Source organism: Aegilops tauschii, chromosome 4, assembly GCF_002575655.3.
Source record: "Aegilops tauschii subsp. strangulata cultivar AL8/78 chromosome 4, Aet v6.0, whole genome shotgun sequence".
NCBI classification, from domain to species: Eukaryota; Viridiplantae; Streptophyta; class Magnoliopsida; order Poales; family Poaceae; genus Aegilops; species Aegilops tauschii.
This window is the reverse complement of record NC_053038.3, coordinates 13,837,969-13,854,393: the sequence shown is the minus strand read 5'-3', so window position 1 is coordinate 13,854,393 and position 16,425 is coordinate 13,837,969. Positions and strand designations below refer to the sequence as shown.

The 16,425-nt window shown below is 47.8% G+C and overlaps 1 protein-coding gene across 4 annotated transcripts in view; it reads right to left on the bottom strand.

Moving 5' to 3' along the window:
• LOC141021164 (uncharacterized) overlaps positions 1–16,425 on the bottom strand; it is a 23,351-nt gene extending 6,926 nt beyond the window's left edge. For all 4 annotated transcript variants that reach the window (XR_012181200.1, XR_012181199.1, XR_012181201.1 and 1 more), the window contains exons 1-2: positions 16,001–16,425; positions 10,910–10,949 (exon numbers count right to left, since the gene is read on the bottom strand). The gene's annotated coding sequence lies outside the window, so the exon portion shown is untranslated. The remainder of the gene's footprint in view (positions 1–10,909; positions 10,950–16,000) is intronic.

Genomic DNA, 16,425 nt, shown 5'->3' with positions numbered 1-16,425 from the left:
AGGGGCGAGTAGCGTCGGTACGTTGCAGCCATAGCCAACGAACACGAAGAGAGATGCCCGTACGCTGTATGCCTCGGATGCCGAGGCCACCGAGGGAGATAGGCCGGCATACACACTGCCAGTTGACGAGGCACTGACCACCGTTGGCCTTGTCTGATCCTGCCCATAAAAATCCGCGGATGATCCGGTTCACCTTCTTGATGGCAGTGCTGTTGAAGGCAATGGCCATGAGGAAGTGCGTGGGGATGGCACTTAGGACATGGTGCACAAGGGATAGGCGGTCTCCCTTGGATAGCATAGATGCCCGCCATGTGGAGAGCTTGCGCCCAAGCTTGTCAATGATCGGTTGCAAGCTCGTCGAAGAGGCCTTGCGGACTGAGAGGGGCAGCCCGAGGTAGGTGATGGGAATGTGAGTGACGGGACACTGCATCTCCGTGGCTATAGCAACAATGTGATCCTTGGTGCATTAGATAGGAGCGGCCGAACACTTGTCAAAGTTGGTTTGCAGCTGTGACGCCCGGATAATTAGGCTACAGTAATTCCCTGCTAATGGGGCCACATCACCACGATCACTGTTGTTATTCTCCCGATGATTCAATCCCGTTCAAATTCAAAATTCAAAATCAAGGCAAACGATAAAAGTTTTCAAACATTAAAACTAAAATGTTCAAATTGGAACAAATAAATCCTAAGTAATAATGGAGGAGAAACCACACTTTTATAAAATGTGTAAATACTCTAAAATGAGCAAAACAGCAGCTACATATAATTAAATGCTTTTTATAATATATAAAATATTAAACTAATTTATTTGGGAGCCCAAGTTATTGTGACATTAGAATAAGTAGTAACACTATTTTAGGAACTAATTTAGCATTTTATAAAACTATAGTAAATAGAAAGTGAGATAAAACAGTAAAAAGGAAATAGATAAAAGAAAACCAAACCAATAAAAAAAAAAGGACCCCCGGGCCAACCGACCCAACAGGTCGGCCCAGTCAGCCACCAGGCCAGCCCACCCCGTCGCCTTATCCCCGCACCCCCCCTGTGACCTAAAGCCACGTCCCCCACTCCCCCACCCACGACTCTTCCTCCCTCGCACGCTCCCTCCCCTTGTTTCCAGATCGGGCGCCCCTGGCACCGATCGATGCCGCCGCCTGCGCCCGACGTCCTCCCCGCCACCTCAGACTACGCCGGGAGCACCGCCTCCGCCGTCTTCGTCAACTACAAGGACGTATCGGAGCTCGGGACCTCTGCCTCGCGCCGATCGAGCCGTTCCCTTCCCCGGATCGCCGTCACCCGCCGCCGGACCTCGTCGCCTCGCCGCACGTCGTCCCCGTCGTCCTCACCACGCCCCGCTGCCTAAGACCCTACAACCCCGGTGAGGCCCCCCGGCCTCTCCTTCTCTCCCCGCGTCGTCGCCCGTTACCGCCCCATCTCCGTCGTGGCCGCCCCTGCCGCGCTGGCCGCTGCTGCTGCTCTCCAACGCCTCGCCCGTGCGGCCCCGCTTCGCCCTGCCGCCCGCTTCCCCCACTGCTGCCCACCTCGCTCGCCGCTGCCTCCCGCCGGAGCTCCACGCCGGCCGCCGCTGCTGCCGCTCCCCACGCTCGCCCGCGCCTCTGCTCGCGTTGATCTTACGAGGCCGGGCATGACCCAGAAAAGTGTGTCCGGCCAAATGGGATCGAGCGTGTTGGGTTATGTGGTGCACCCCTGCAGGGAAGTTTATCTATTCGAATAGCCGTGTCCCTCGGTAAAAGGACGACCCGGAGTTGTACCTTGACCTTATGACAACTAGAACCGGATACTGAATAAAATACACCCTTCCAAGTGCCAGATACAACCCGGTGATCGCTCTCTAACAGGGCGACGAGGAGGGGATCGCCGGGTAGGATTATGCTATGCGATGCTACTTGGAGGATTTCAATCTACTCTCTTCTACATGCTGCAAGACGGAGATGACCAGAAGCGTAGTCATCGACAGGACTAGCTACCCCCCTTTTATTCTGGCATTCTGCAGTTCAGTCCACTGATATGCCCCTTTACACATATACCCATGCATATGTAGTGTAGCTCCTTGCTTGCGAGTACTTTGGATGAGTACTCACGGTTGCTTCTCTCCCTCTTTTCCCCCTTTCCTTGCTATCTGGTTGTCGCAACCAGATGCTGGAGTCCAGGAGCCAGACGCCACCGTCGACGACGACACCTACGACACTGGAGGTGCCTACTACTACGTGCAGGCCGCTGACGATGACCAGGAGTAGTTAGGAGGATCCCAGGCAGGAGGCCTGCGCCTCGTTCGATCTGTATCCCAGTTTGTGCTAGCCTTCTTAAGGCAAACTTGTTTAACTTATGTCTGTACTCAGATATTGTTGCTTCCGCTGACTCGTCTATGATCGAGCACTTGTATTCGAGCCCTCGAGGCCCCTGGCTTGTATTATGATGCTTGTATGACTTATTTATGTTGTAGAGTTGTGTTGTGATATCCTCCCGTGAGTCCCTGATCTTGATCGTACACATTTGCGTGCATGATTAGTGTACGGTCAAATCGGGGGCGTCACAAGTTGGTATCAGAGCCGACTGCCTGTAGGAATCCCCCTTTCCAACTCCTTGGCCGAAGTCGAGTCTAGACATTGCAAAAACTTTTACTAACATGGCTGTGTGTCTTACGGGCCCACGTCGCCATTGGGTGGTATTAGGATCTTTTACTCCTTGTCTCTGGGACTCTGATCTCTCTTCTATTCGGGTTAAGTGAGTTTTGCTAAATCTAACATTAGGATCTCGTTATCGCTTTCACCCGGAGAGCCCCTTATTACTAATGATCGTCTGCTGCACGTGAAGACCCTGAAGATACTCTCCGCTGATAACCCAAGAACTTGTGTTCATCGCTTTTACAATTCCCTTTCATCGATGAACTCCTATGGATAACCACGTATACTCGCAATTCATACAATGTTTCCCAGTTGATCTTGTTACTACAAGATACCCCGTAATGCTCTCTGTTGTTCAAAGAATCCTTTGAGCTTACTGCTATGCTGTTCTTTGACACCTGAATACCCCTACGGATAATTCTCGCACTTACCGAGTATCCGCTCATCCCCAGTTGAATTCAAGTATATCACAAAAGTGTTCAGAATACCATTCGATCTTCCGAAAATCCTCAGGAGCCTATTGCTCTTGAAATTCTTGCTTGCTTGCATTATGGATAATCCCATAAGTCTCGTAATCTTATAGTCATTCCTTGTCATTATCATTTTGAGTCTGTTGATTCAAAATATTGCGAATGCTCACAATCCTCAATCAGATCCTAGAATTCTTCCTTCTGGCTCAAACGTCATTTTTAACATGAGCTGGATCTCGACCTATCAAATTGCCATCGATTGTACCCCTAAGCCTACTCACTTATCCATCCTTGATCAGAGCGTTGCTTCTGACCCCCTGATTTGGAAATCATAATTCTTTTTGCATTCGAACTTTGAGTTAGTCAGTTGTTTCTATAATCAGATCTCCTTGCATTCTTCTTCCTCTGGTTGAGTACCGATGCTCACATCAGATCCCTTGTGGACCATCGGTTCCTTTGTTGGATTTTATCCGACAGTGTCCTTCCTATTGAATAACCTTGTGAGTCTTTCCATGGGTATATAATGCCTTTGGTAAATTGTATCCTCTGTTTTCTCAACCATGCTCCGTTTTCGAGCTGGTGGTATTTACTGTTGAAGCTGGTGGTATATGATTCCACGATACCCTGACGGGTTGAACCTATGCCTTCCTTAATATGTGTGAACTCAGAAGTTTTCACGAGTCATACTCATCTGGTATTTCACGAGGTAAAACTTTCAACACTATGCCTTTATCAAAGCGAGGAGTGAATGGAAGGTTATACAGTGAAGAAGTGGGAGTCGACCTTGAACCTTTGTGTTCATGCCCATGGACACGATGTAGATCCTATCATGGAAGCTTCTTATAATAATAACTATTTCCCTGGTATAATATCATCTGGTATCGGTGAATTGATCCTTTGCGATCGTGGTTCCGACCATGTTCTCCTTTAAATACCATTTCCTATGCAAGTTTAAGTAATTGTCTTCTATAGAGCAATACCCCAATCCACCCTCTACTTTGATTTGTCGTCGAGTATTGCCCCCTGGTATCTCGAGACTATCACGGAACCGCATAACTTCTTATGAGTTCTTCATCAAGTACTACATTCTCACGGATTACTATTTTTCCTGGGTTTTGAGTGGTTAATCACTCGAGTACCCCGACAATTGAATCGAGTCCGCACTACGGTTCAACAACTTTTAGTAATGTTCCTTACTTACGAGTTTGTACCCGATCGCGTCATTCCTAGCCTGTTTGGCTATATCATTATCTTGATGATTTTAACTGTGCTACCTGGTCCTTATTCCCGGAGCACCACTTCGACGATGAGCTAAGCTTACGTCGATTTTCCTCGTCATATCGTTTCACCTCGAACAACAAACTTGACCCCGAGTTTGTGTGCTACCCGTGGTTCCAATAACCTTTCGCTTTCATCATTCCTTTGACTTGATGTCATCGTCGATCGATTACATCTCCATGAAACCTCTCGACAAAATTTGTCATGATCATCATCAACATTCTGAGTTCCTCCAGGATATCAATTGAATTCATGATGAGAAATACCATCCTTGCCCCTCGATGATTTGTGTTATCATCGGCAACATTCTTGCTTTCCCTTCAATACAAACTTGTTCATGTTTTGTGTTGTACCTTGAGATCCTTATTATCCAACTTATGTTATGTTCTACCTTGGAGTATTGCTATCTCTTATGTCAAGGATATTGTGAGAATTTCTCCACCTCTTGAGAATTCTTGATATAGTAATACTTCTCGCCATCTCCATTTGCTTTCTGATCCCCGTGTTGTTTCTAACCTGAATACCGACAATTGAACTAGGATGCGTGAATTCAAAACTTCTAGCAATCCTATTGCTTTGGAGCTAATGGTCGATAGTTCATGCTTAGACTATTGGTTAATGAATCATCATTCGAACATTGATCGTGCTACCTAGCCCATATTTCGGGTGCACCGTCAACCAATGTTCAATCGTGTATGTTTCCTCGAGCATACCTCATTATATCATTTGAACTGACAAAAGTTATCTCCTTGTTCACATAAGTGTGGAAATCCCTCTTTTTGGAAATCTCGAGGAATTGTCGCTGAGTCAATCAGTCACCTCCTCACCTCCCCTTGATTTAATGATGAACTCTTGTTTCGGAACTTGGTTTCATAGTTCATTTCCCGAGAATCTTACAATGTCATCTCGACAATTCGTGTTGCACCTTTCTTCTCAGGCATCCCGAGTCTGAGTTATCCTGACACCAATCAGATCTGAATCTCGGTCAGATATGATGGTTGGAACATATTTCCAAGAGTTGTCACATTGGTCTATTCATGACCCGGTAAGGTGATGTCATGCCTAACACACCTGGCCAGAGGACCTATTGTTATAGGTTTTCCCTTTTAGCAAGGTTAGCTGTTCTTCCATGAGGAAATTGTAAGACTTATTCTATAAGTTGTTCCTGATGGGTCCTTTTTGTTTCCTAAGTCTGATCCTCACCTGTTGACCATGTCAATGCTACCTCGAAGCATGTCTATGGTACTCCGATTTTCAACAGGAACATTTGAAGCCCAATGCTAAATGTTTCCTGCTCAATTATCCAAACACCGTTGTATGGGTAATGTCATGAAATTTCTCTCCCCTACCTAAAGAGTTTTCTACATTATATCCTGTCATGAATATCATGCTCAGCTTGTCCTTGGGAAGGATATACCCTTGAAATATGTGTTTAAACACATTTTCCTTTCCATTCTTCTGTTTAATCTGATAATCATATTTTCCTTTCCATTGTTTGGTTTAACCTTTCTGGTGATCTATATGATCTAAGCAGTAATATTCTCCTGCTTATGTAAACACCTCGGTGTACAACTCTGTCAGTAAGACCCTGTTACTATTGTTGGTGACATTTCGGTAACCACCGATGGATGAGAATTTTGCCTAATGGTCCGCCTCATTTCAACGGGCAGGGAAATGGTTCTCTTCGTCCCTCGCCCTTGGTACCGACGATGTTGCTGACATATAACTGACAGGTTAACCTCTGACATGCCTTGCTATCATGATCGTGCAAGATGTCACCGCCCTTCCTACTTTTAACCCACATGGTGGGCCCATAACCCACAGTTCCACAGGATCGAAACCTGACTCTCCTGAAAACACCCCTGTTCCCATGGTTGTTCCTCGCGCGTGGCCTTGTATGTAATTCATGAGCCACCTTCCGAGAGATCATCAATTCTGGCATCAGACAAAATACTTATTTCCGTTGCTTTGAACCCCTTTCACGCCCTGTAACAGGCATAGAATGATTGCCTGCCCGCTCGAAACTTTCCATGACACCTCCTCACGTTGCTCTTGATATTTTCTTAAGTTTCAGTTCGAGAGTTACTTACCGCCACCTTCCCCGATGTTAGCTACCAGATAGTCAACCTTGCAGAGGTCCGTTCTCCCGGAATACCCACCCTTTATTCTTTCGTAAGTACGATGGAAATCCCGAAGGAATGATGACGACTTCATCATGATGACCTGAAGCGGAGAAATGAAGACCTCAACGTAATGGATCGACCTCTTCGAGAAGAGCAACCAAGACCGAGAAGAATCGTTAGAATTTCGTAACCAGGACTTTCCCCCTTACACCCCTCTTAAATCTCGGGACGAGATTTCATGTAGTGGAGGAGAATTGTGACGCCCGGATAATTAGGCTACAGTAATTCCCTGCTAATGGGGCCACATCACCACGATCACTGTTGTTATTCTCCCGATGATTCAATCCCGTTCAAATTCAAAATTCAAAATCAAGGCAAACGATAAAAGTTTTCAAACATTAAAACTAAAATGTTCAAATTGGAACAAATAAATCCTAAGTAATAATGGAGGAGAAACCACACTTTTATAAAATGTGTAAATACTCTAAAATGAGCAAAACAGCAGCTAAAACCAATAATTAAATGCTTTTTATAATATATAAATATTAAACTAATTTATTTGGGAGCCCAAGTTATTGTGACATTAGAATAAGTAGTAACACTATTTTAGGAACTAATTTAGCATTTTATAAAACTATAGTAAATAGAAAGTGAGATAAAACAGTAAAAAGGAAATAGATAAAAGAAAACCAAACCAATAAATAAATAAAAAGAAAGACCCCCGGGCCAACCGACCCAACAGGTCGGCCCAGTCAGCCACCAGGCCAGCCCACCCCGTCGCCTTATCCCCGCACCCCCCCTGTGACCTAAAGCCACGTCCCCCACTCCCCCCCCCACGACTCTTCCTCCCTCGCACGCTCCCTCCCCTTGTTTCCAGATCGGGCGCCCCTGGCACCGATCGATGCCGCCGCCCGCGCCCGACGTCCTCCCCGCCACCTCAGACTACGCCGGGAGCACCGCCTCCGCCGTCTTCGTCAACTACAAGGACGCATCGGAGCTCGAGACCTCTGCCTCACGCCGATCGAGCCGTTCCCTTCCCCGGATCGCCGTCACCCGCCGCCGGACCTCGTCGCCTCGCCGCACGTCGTCCCCGTCGTCCTCACCACGCCCCGCTGCCTAAGACCCTACAACCCCGGTGAGGCCCCCCGGCCTCTCCTTCTCTCCCCGCGTCGTCGCCCGTTACCGCCCCATCTCCGTCGTGGCCGCCCCTGCCGCGCTGCCCGCTGCTGCTGCTCTCCAACGCCTCGCCCGTGCGGCCCCGCTTCGCCCTACCGCCCGCTTCCCCCACTGCTGCCCACCTCGCTCGCCTCTGCCTCCCGCCGCTGCTGCCGCTCCCCACGTTCTCCCGCGCCTCTGCTCGCGCCCCCCCGTCGCCCGGGCAAGCTACGGCCTCGGGCACGCGCACCACACCCGGGCGCCCGCTAACGCCGAACCCACTTCCCCCCTGGCCCCATGACATGTGGGGACCAGCCCCTGGAACATTAAAAAATAAAAATAAAAATATTAATTAATTAAAGACTTAATTAACTTAATTCAGCCTAATTAACCTAATCACTTAATTAAATTAACTAATCATGTTTAGTTAACCTAAGTCAATGACAACCGGGACCCACGCGTCAGTTTGACCAAGTCAACTGACTGTTGACTGCTGACATCACCCTGATGTCATGCTGACGTCATAATGACATTTCCTAATTAATTTAAGTCTGTTAATTCTAAAATGAATTAAAAACTTTGAAAATTAATATAAAATAATCCGTAACTCGGATGAAAATACTTTCTACATGAAAGTTGCTCAGAACGACGAGACGAATCCGGATACGCAGCCCGTTCGTCCGCCACACATCCCTAGCATAGCAAACTCGCAACTTTCCGCCTCCGTTTCATCTGTCCGAAAATGCGAAACATCGGGAATACTTTCCCGGATGTTTCCCCCCTTCGTCGGTATCACCGCCTACCGCGTTAGGGCACACCTAGCACCGCGCATTGTCTTGTCATGCACCGCCATGCTTATGTTTGCATTGTATTTACTGCTTCTTCCCCCTCTTCCCTCCGGTAGACTACAAGACCGACGCTGCTGCTGCCCAGTTCGACTACGGAGTTGACGATCCCTCCTACTTGCCAGAGCAACCAGGCAAGCCCCCCCCTTGATCACCAGATATCGCCTAGTCTTCTCTATACTGCTTGCATTAGAGTAGTGTAGCATGTTACTGCTTTCCGTTAATCCTATCCTGATGCATAGCCTGACATTGTTGCTACAGTTGTTACCCTTACCTGCTATCCTACTGCTTAGTATAGGATGCTAGTGTTCCATCAGTGGCCCTACACTCTTGTCCGTCTGCCATGCTATACTACTGGGCCGTGATCACTTCGGGAGGTGATCACGGGTATATACTATATACATTATATACATGACACATGTGGTGATTAAAGTCGGGTCGGCTCGGTGAGTACCCGCAAGTGATTCTGATGAGGGGGCTGAAAGGACAGGTGGCTCCACCCCGGTAGAGGTGGGCCTGGGTTCCTGACGGCCCCCGACTGTTACTTGTGGCGGAGCAACAGGGCAGGTTGAGACCGCCTAGGTGAGAGGTGGGCCTGGCCCTGGTCGGCGTTCGCGGATACTTAACACGCTTAACAAGATCTTGGTATTTGATCTGAGTCTGGCCATTTGGTCTATACGCACTAACCATCTACGCGGGAGTAGTTATGGGTATCCCGGCGTCGTGGTATCAGCCGAAGCCTTCGTGACGTCAGCGACTGAGTGGCGCGCGCCGGATTGGACTGGAACGCCACTAGGCTAGGTCTGCTTCCGGTCGCGTACGCAACGTGCAGGTGTGCATAGGGCGATGGGCCCAGACCCCTGCGCGCATAGGGTTAGACCGGCGTGCTGACCTCTCTGTTGTGCTTAGGTGGGGCTGCGACGCGTTGATCTTACGAGGCCGGGCATGACCCAGAAAAGTGTGTCCGGCCAAATGGGATCGAGCGTGTTGGGTTATGTGGTGCACCCCTGCAGGGAAGTTTATCTATTCGAATAGCCGTGTCCCTCGGTAAAAGGACGACCCGGAGTTGTACCTTGACCTTATGACAACTAGAACCGGATACTGAATAAAATACACCCTTCCAAGTGCCAGATACAACCCGGTGATCGCTCTCTAACAGGGCGACGAGGAGGGGATCGCCGGGTAGGATTATGCTATGCGATGCTACTTGGAGGATTTCAATCTACTCTCTTCTACATGCTGCAAGACGGAGATGACCAGAAGCGTAGTCATCGACAGGACTAGCTACCCCCCTTTTATTCTGGCATTCTGCAGTTCAGTCCACTGATATGCCCCTTTACACATATACCCATGCATATGTAGTGTAGCTCCTTGCTTGCGAGTACTTGGATGAGTACTCACGGTTGCTTCTCTTTCCCCCTTTCCTTGCTATCTGGTTGTCGCAACCAGATGCTGGAGTCCAGGAGCCAGACGCCACCGTCGACGACGACACCTACGACACTGGAGGTGCCTACTACTACGTGCAGGCCGCTGACGACGACCAGAAGTAGTTAGGAGGATCCCAGGCAGGAGGCCTGCGCCTCGTTCGATCTGTATCCCAGTTTGTGCTAGCCTTCTTAAGGCAAACTTGTTTAACTTATGTCTGTACTCAGATATTGTTGCTTCCACTGACTCGTCTATGATCGAGCACTTGTATTCGAGCCCTCGAGGCCCCTGGCTTGTATTATGATGCTTGTATGACTTATTTATGTTGTAGAGTTGTGTTGTGATATCCTCCCGTGAGTCCCTGATCTTGATCGTACACATTTGCGTGCATGATTAGTGTACGGTCAAATCGGGGGCGTCACAGCAGCCCAGAAGCGAGGGCAAAGACGTGGAGGAGCCTGCGAACCGTGGCGAGGTCGTGAGAGTCCGGATGGCAGAAGATGACCACATCGTCGGCATAAAGGGATATGCTCGAAGCTGCGTGACGGGTGGTCAAGCGATGAAGGAGGCCCAGCTGAACCGCACGTAGCAGCATGGAGTTCAGCACGTCGATGACCAAGGTGAAGAGCATGGGTGAGACCGGATCGCCTTGACGGAGGCCGTGAGCGTGGTCGATCGGAGGCCCTGGGTGGCCATTGATGAGAACTCTCGTGGAGGCCGTGGAAAGGAGCATGGAGATCCACTCGCGCCAACGAACAAGAAACAAAAATGAAGTGTTGATACTTGACAGTTAAAGCTTAGATAAAAAAAAGTGAAAATAAATCAAAAAGCTACGAAGGAGACAGTACTGGACCTATATAAGAATGTAAAATTTTAGCCCAAGGATACAGTTATCAAGAATCCAGCTGAAGAATTAGTATTTGAAAGGAACAATAATATATTCACAAATGGAGATGCAAAATTACCAGCAGCGGTGAGTTGACACGTTTCTCAGCAACCAGGACACTGCAATCCATAGCAGAAGGATTACATGCAGACCAGAATAAGAACACCAACTTTTCAACATTAAAGGTTACAAAAAGTAAGACATCAAGTTTCATCAGGAATACCACTAGGGGAAAACTCATATGACTGGAAATTATGAATTAGTTCTCCAACAAGAGATTATGTTTGGAATATCTGTCATTTGGTGCAGAAAAAATAAAACTACATTATGTGTGTGTACATCTAAATCCCAAAGATGCAGATTGTTACAATATTTCATTATTTTATTGTTTCAATCATGTCTAATGGAGCAGCTTGTTCAATGGTAATCTTGTGCCTCTCCCTCTCACTCAGGGAGCAGCTTATTCAGTGGGGTAAACTCGTATGCTTAGCTTTCTTCCATCTACAAAAGCTGAAAGGGAGAAGGAGAATCACACAAGTTAACCACCGAAAAAGCTGCTCCGTGAGTGAGAGGGAGAGGCACAAGATTTACCACTGAATAAGCTGCTCCATCAGGTTTATGCACTTGGTCCCCATCAGGTTTCAAAAATATATATAATTGTAGTTTATGCACCGGTCCTTCCATTAACTTAAAACTATTTTTTTTCATGCATCCTTTTCTAATGCATAACTCCGCCTATGTTGTCTCAACATAGCCGGTCCCAAGCCCGGGTAAAGGAGGAGGGTTGTGATAGGCTTGGCGAGCCAACGTAAAAACTCAGCCACTCTTATGGAGATGAAACCCAATAGATTTTCGTTGGGGCGTAACCCTCTCAGCGACGCGCCACATCGGAACCCGGGTGTGGTGGAAAATGGGCAAGGGCCGGGCCGTTACCCCCCAGGTGGCGCGCCGTATCTTGATCTGGATACGGTGGCAAGTGAGTGAGGATCGGGTCGTCGCATCCTTAGTGGCGCGCTACATCGGCGCCCGGATGTAGTGGAAAATGAGCAAGGGTCTTCGCATTTGACTCGACGAGTGCAAAGGGTAAGGAAGCTAGCCGAGCCTAGGAGGATTCGCTTAGGTAGCTGGAATGTAGGGTCTCTGATAGGGAAGCTCCGGGAGCTAGTTGATGCAGCGGTGAGGAGAGGTGTTGATATCCTTTGCGTCCAAGAAACCAAATGGAGAGGACAGAAGGCGAAGGAGGTGGAGGATACCGGCTTCAAGCTATGGTACACGGGGACGGCTGCAAACAGAAGTGGCGTAGGCATCTTGATCAACAAGAGCCTCAAGTATGGAGTGGTAGACGTCAAGAGACGTGGGGACCGGATTATCTTGGTCAAGCTGGTAGTTGAGGACTTGCTTCTCAATGTTATCAGCGCGTATGCCCCGCAAGTAGGCCACAATGAAAACACCAAGAGGGAGTTCTGGGAAGGCCTGGAAGACATGGTTAGGAGTGTACCGATTGGTGAGAAGCTCTTCATAGGAGGAGACCTCAATGGCCACGTGGGTACATCTAACACAGGTTTTGAAGGGGCGCATGGGGGCTTTGGCTATGGCATCAGGAATCAAGAAGGGGAAGATGTCTTAAGTTTTGCTCTAGCCTACAACATGATTGTAGCTAACACCCTCTTTAAAAAGAGAGAATCACATCTGGTGACTTTTAGTAGTGGCCAACACTCTAGCCAGATTGATTTCATCCTCTCGAGAAGAGAAGATAGGCGTGCGTGCCTAGACTGTAAGGTGATACCTGGAGAGAGTGTTGTACCCCAGTATAAGCTGGTGGTTGCTGACTTCCGCTTTCGGATTCGTGTCCAGCGGGATAAGCGTGCCAAAGTCGCTAGAACGAAGTGGTGGAAGCTCAAGGGGGAGGTAGCTCAGGCGTTCAAGGAGAGGGTCATTAAGGAGGGCCCTTGGGAGGAAGGAGGGGATGCGGACAATGTGTGGATGAAGATGGCGACTTGCATTCGTAAGGTGGCCTCAGAGGAGTTTGCAGTGTCTAGGGGAAGGAGAAGCGAAGATAAGGATACCTGGTGGTGGAATGATGATGTCCAGAAGGCGATTAAAGAGAAGAAAGATTGCTTCAGACGCTTATACCTGGATAGGAGTGCAGACAACATAGAGAAGTACAAGATGGCGAAGAAGGCCGCAAAGCGAGCTGTTGGTGAAGCAAGGGGTCGGGCGTATGAGGACCTCTACCAACGGTTAGGCACGAAGGAAGGCGAAAGAGACACCTATAAGATGGCCAAGATCCGAGAGAGGAAGACGAGGGATATTGGCCAAGTCAAATGCATCAAGGACGGAGCAGGCCAACTCTTGGTGAAGGACGAGGAGATTAAGCATAGATGGCGTGAGTACTTCGACAAGCTGTTCAATGGGGAGAATGAGAGTTCTACCATTGAATTGGACGGCTCCTTTGATGAGACCAGCATGCGTTTTGTGCGGCGAATCCAGGAGTCTGAGGTCAAGGAGGCCTTAAAAAGGATGAAGGGAGGCAAGGCGATGGGCCCGGATTGTATCCCCATTGAGGAGTGGAAAGGTCTCGGGGACATAGCGATAGTATGGCTAACCAAGCTTTTCAACCTCATCTTTCGGGCAAACAAGATGCCAGAAGAATGGAGACGGACTATATTAGTACCAATCTTCAAGAACAAGGGGGATGTTCAGAGTTGTTCTAATTACCGTGGAATTAAGCTGATGAGCCATACAATGAAGCTATGGGAGAGAGTCATTGAGCACCGCTTAAGAAGAATGACAAGCGTGACCAAAAATCAGTTTGGTTTCATGCCTAGGAGGTCGACCATGGAAGCCATTTTCTTGGTACGACAACTTATGGAGAGAGATAGGGAGCAAACGAAGGACTTGCATATGGTGTTCATTGACTTGGAGAAGGCCTATGATAAGATACCGCGGAATGTCATGTGGTGGGCCTTGGAGAAACACAAAGTCCCAACAAAGTACATTACCCTCATCAAGGACATGTACGATAATGTTGTGACAAGTGTTCGAACAAGTGATGTCGACACTGATGACTTCCCGATTAAGATAGGACTGCATCAGGGGTCAGCTTTGAGCCCTTATCTTTTTTGCATTGGTGATGGATGAGGTCACAAGGGATATACAAGGAGATATCGCATGGTGTATGCTCTTTGCGGATGATGTGGTGCTAGTTGACAATAGTCGGACGGGGGTAAATAGGAAGTTAGAGTTATGGAGACAAACCTTGGAATCGAAAGGGTTTAGGCTTAGGACTAAAACCGAGTACATGATGTGCGGTTTCAGTACTACTAGGTCTGAGGAGGAGGAGGTTAGCATTGATGGCCAGGTGATACCTCAGAAGGACACCTTTCGGTATTTGGGGTCAATGTTGCAGGAGGATGGGGGTATTGATGAAGATGTGAACCATCATATCAAAGCCGGATGGATTAAGTGGCGCCAAGCTTCTGGCATTCTCTGTGACAAGAGAGTGCCACAAAAGCTAAAAGGCAAGTTCTACAGGACGGCGGTTCGACCCGCAATGTTGTATGACGCTGAGTGTTGGCCGACTAAAAGGCGACATGTTCAACAGTTAGGTGTGGCGGAGATGCGTATGTTGAGATGGATGTGTGGCCACACGAGAAGGATCGAGTCTGGAATGAGGATATACAAGATAGAGTTGGGGTAGCACCAATTGAAGAGAAGCTTGTCCAACATCGTCTGAGATGGTTTGGGCATATTCAGCGTAGGCCTTCAGAAGCTCCAGTGCATAACGGGCGGCTAAGGCGTGCGGAGAATGTCAAGAGAGGGCGGGGTAGACCGAATTTGACATGGGAGGAGTCCGTTAAGAGAGACCTGAAGGATTGGAGTATCACCAAAAGAGCTAGCTATGGACAGGGGTGCGTGGAAGCTTGCTATCCATGTGCCAGAGCCATGAGTTGGTTGCGAGATCTTATGGGTTTCACCTCTAGCCTACCCAACTTGTTTGGGACTAAAGGCTTTGTTGTTATTGTTGTCCTTTTCTAATGCATACATATAGAGACAAACTTAACTGAACTCGTCTCTCTCTCTGAACAAACTGAAATTCTCAAGTACACGTACATTCCGTGAGATACTGAAATTCTCAAGTACACATACATTCAGTGAGATACTGAAATTCTCTATTACACGTACATTCAGGACATGGTCTAGTTCATTGATTAGAAAGCAAGAAGACTTGCACACATAGTAGAAGTTCATAAGTTCAGCCAACTAACTTGTACATACTTAGTTCAAGCAGGACATGGTCTGATTCATTACATTACAAAGCAATAACCTATGCAAAAAAGAAGTAAACAAAGTAAAATTAGGTACTGCAAGCCTCACCATTTAAAAAGATGTTCATCACAGAAATGCATTACATATTTTGTTTAAAACCAGTCTATGAATGCAGAATAAATGCAGGGGATTGGTTTCTCAATAGAGAGGCAAGATTGAATTGGCAGCAGTACCTAATTTTGTTTCTAGTTAATAATTAGCAGCAATAAGCTCATTAAGATCTATGATAAGCCAAACAACCAGCACTAGTTGGAATAAAAAAACAAAGATCTTACCCTGCTATTGAGAAACTGATAAAAACAAACAAGCCAGCTAGAAATTTCCGCAAAAAAAAGCCAGCTAGAAATGGAGCAATCATGTAGATTCAATCTGGAGCAAAATATTCACTTCCACGCAAGAACTAGCACTTCAAAAGCTTCAGCAATAATCACACATCGATAGGAGGACATTAATCTCTTGCTGTTCCGAGGACTAAGATATAAGATAGCTAAAGAAAATGAAGATGGAAAATCTGTCTATTCTTTTAGATTCGTAAGAAAACTTTGTAGCAATGTAAATTCTAGTAACATGCAACTGGCTGCCCTGGTCAAAATCTTCACACCTAGTCATAGCAATATTATTTTCTTTCTTCCAACTGAAAAATAATTCATGATCTGAAAAATCGAACATAGAAGAGGCTATCTCAAGATATGAAGTGCTAAGCAACATCATGGACAAAAATTACAGAGAGGACAACCTAGTTGAGACAAGGTCCCTCGTGTACGACCTAGTTGGGACAACCTCGTCGGCATGCACAAAAAAATTTGTGGAACAGAGGGGATGGGGAGAAGCAAAGCCTCACCAGATCTTGAGGAGGAGCATGAGGAAGAGGTGTCGGCGAGATCCAGGAGGACGCCATTGGCACACGGGCATCGCCAAGATCCCAAGGTCAGCTCGCCGTAGGACGTCGCCATCCTCCCGCATCTGCTACCGCTCGGGGCCCTTCTCTTGTGCCGCACGTTTCGTCCTCCCCTGACCGGCCAAGGACGTGGTGGTCATCGTCGTGGTAGTTGACGATGCAGTGGTTTTCCAGATCTAGAAAGAGGTAATAGATGTCAGGGAATAGAGTGGCGGCAGTTGACGGTGCGGTGGTCATCGTCCTGCCTCTAGGAGAGAAGAGGGAGGGCCGGCGGTGAACTTTGGGAAGAGGGAGGCGATGAGATCTTGGGTGGCGGCGCTGTGTGGGGAACGATGGGGAAGCAGGAGGGGGCTGTGCAGGAGGGAGAG